Source organism: Triticum dicoccoides, chromosome 1B, assembly GCF_002162155.2.
Source record: "Triticum dicoccoides isolate Atlit2015 ecotype Zavitan chromosome 1B, WEW_v2.0, whole genome shotgun sequence".
In the NCBI taxonomy this organism is placed as follows: Eukaryota; Viridiplantae; Streptophyta; class Magnoliopsida; order Poales; family Poaceae; genus Triticum; species Triticum dicoccoides.
In genome coordinates this window covers 131,022,463-131,025,252 of record NC_041381.1, presented here as the reverse complement: position 1 = coordinate 131,025,252, position 2,790 = coordinate 131,022,463, and positions in this window count along the sequence as shown.

Here is a 2,790-nt window from a genome sequence, read left to right as displayed (position 1 = left end):
ATATGTGTGGGCAAGGAGAGAGACATAGCTATGTATTGAGGGAGATCGATCGACATCCATGGATATGTGTAGCAGAGGAATAAGGTTGGGAAAAAGACAAAGGTAGAGCGTCGGAGGGTTGGTGTTGGAGTGGCGTCTCACAAATGTTGGGGGAGGCCTGCTAGACAAATGGAGGGTATGAGTGCAATATCAATAAGAGAGGGCGGGAGATGTCTGTCTGTCTATGCACGTGTGTGTGAGAGACGGGTCGGGAGGTATTCAAGGATGATGAGGGGAGAAGATATGGTTGTGGTAAGCATGTGTAACTACATAGGAAGATCAACCGTCGTGTGTCCGAGAGAAGGAGAGACATAACTAGCGAGGTAAGTGTATCGGTGCTTGGTGAAAACGAATTATAGTCGACCTGGATATATGTAGGGAGATCAGTTCATATACGCGCCTGGATGTGTTAGAAGCAAATAAGGTTCGGAGAGGCAGACAGGGGGAGAGGGTGTGGCTAGGAGGTGGTGTGAGAGGCCTACCATGTCGAGGGGGAGGAGTGTGCGAGCATGTGATTAATGAAAAGAGGGGTAGGAGTGTGCACCTGCGTGGAATCGTATTGGACATATGGGGGCATGGACGGTGAGAAGAGAAGAGGGGAAGTATATATGTGTTTGTTGTAGGCACACTTGGCTAGAGAGGTATATCGACCGGTGTGTGCCAGAAAGAAGGAGTCGGGGGTCTACACACACCGCTGGTGGATGACCTAAAGAGAAATAATGAATGTGCGCGATGGAGGGGACGCTAAGGGTGTGTGAGGGGGGCAGGCGTGTGCATGCATAATAGAAAGTTAGTGCTAGCTAGCTACAAATAGAAGAGATCGTCGTGAAGGTGTAAAAGACGAACAAAGATCATAATTCATTATAAAAAGGTGGATACGAATACTTGAAGAAGATATCATAATGTAGAACATTGATTATAATTTGGGCTAATGTGTGGCTTTTGCAACTCAGGTCTAAATACTTGTCACAATGTAGGGGGCGGGGCACTATACTTTGTGTGATAAATACGGTGTACATATGGAACATGTTTAGATTATGAATATATAGTTAGTACATCAAATGTACTATTATTTGGAATCAACATCAAGTGTATTCAAAAAATAGAATTCGAGTTCATGTAGTACACATAGTTCATATCTATTTCTATAGTAATCATGTGGTGTGTTATTAAGGTAATACACGAATGATGGTTGAAGTTGGCAATAATCATGATTGTAGATTCTTATTGAAATAGAGAAACGAATTCAAATTTAGTTCGAATTGCAGCGGTAGTATAGACATTTGGAATGCACTAAAATGTTGGTATGAGTAGGTTACATGCATTATACAGCAAGCGAAAAAAATTAATCGTACATAAAATGGATTCATACTCCCTCCTTCCATCTATATAGGGCGTAATGAGATTTTTAAGACCGCCTTTGACTATTGACAAGATTAATAGTACATGACATGCACAATGTGAAAATTATATCATTGAAAGAACCTTTCACAGACGAAGTTAACGGTGTGCTTTGTGTAAGTTACATGTCATATATCATTGCTCTAATATTTGGTCAAAGTTAGCATCAAAAAACGCATTAGGCCCTATATAGATGGAAGGAGAGAGTTGCTTTGAATAGCATTTGTATAGTAAAACGGGGCAAGACTCTCTCTTTGTGTGGTGTGAATAGTTTTATTTTTTTCGTTTTCTTTTTGGTTGAGGGAAGTGCGAATTGATTTGGTACGTACAAGTACAATATTACTACATGTTAGGCTTATCCCTAAAATTCAACCCGCGTCTTGTTATATCCCGAAAATTAAGATATCGTGCTCCCAAAACTGGCGCCTTCACAACCCGCGCCTTGCTATCCCGAAATTACAACGTGCGCGAAAACTCCCTCCAGCTGCCAAATCCCGACACGTGAAATCCCCCTTCTAACCCTGAGCCGAAAGGGTTGCTAGTTCAAATCGGTGGGGGGTACTTTTGTACCACACCCTACATTTTGGACAAGCGCGTCCCTAAGTCATGCTTCACCCCCTCCCATCGCCCCCTTTTTGCCATTCGAAATCCCAGGCCGCCATAACCTCTCCGCTCCAGCCGCGAAACCCCACCCTCCTCCATCCGCCACGTCACCGCTACCCAGCCAGAGCCTCTTCCCCGACGATGTCGTCCACCGCAATAGCTCGACGTCCCTCGTCCACCTCCCCAGATGAGGATCCATCGTCCATCTCGCCGTCCAGCCGGTCCAGCCGCCCCGTCCTCCACCTCCAAGGAGCTGCTCCGATGATTGCCTCGTCTATCGCGGCTGCTCCATCCCCACAGCGCCGCCTTAACCTGCTCCATCGGAACCGCAACATCCTCACCGACTCCTCGGATGAAGCCGAGGCCTACTCGGCGCCACCAAAGAGGTTGTACACTCATCGCATCGCACCTTCTCCTTAACTCGACCTACGGGCGCCGACGGTGCTCCATCCCGCACCCGCATGGAGTAGCTACCTTGAAGCCGGCGCCGCGGGCGACATCTCCACGGCGGCTCTCCCCTAGTGTGAGGCCCCTTCGGCGGCAGCGTCCATACCAGCCGGATCTGCTGCTGCTGCTCCGGCTCTCGCTCGCTCGTTTGCGCTGTTGCTGCTGCTCCGGCTCTCACTTGGTCGCTCGCTTGCCCAGCTGCTGCTGCTTCTGCTCTCCCCCTTGCTCGTGCTGCTGCTCTGCTTCGATTAAGCCACACTTCAGTCGACTAAATCGATTTTTGGGTCAGTCGATTTTCAG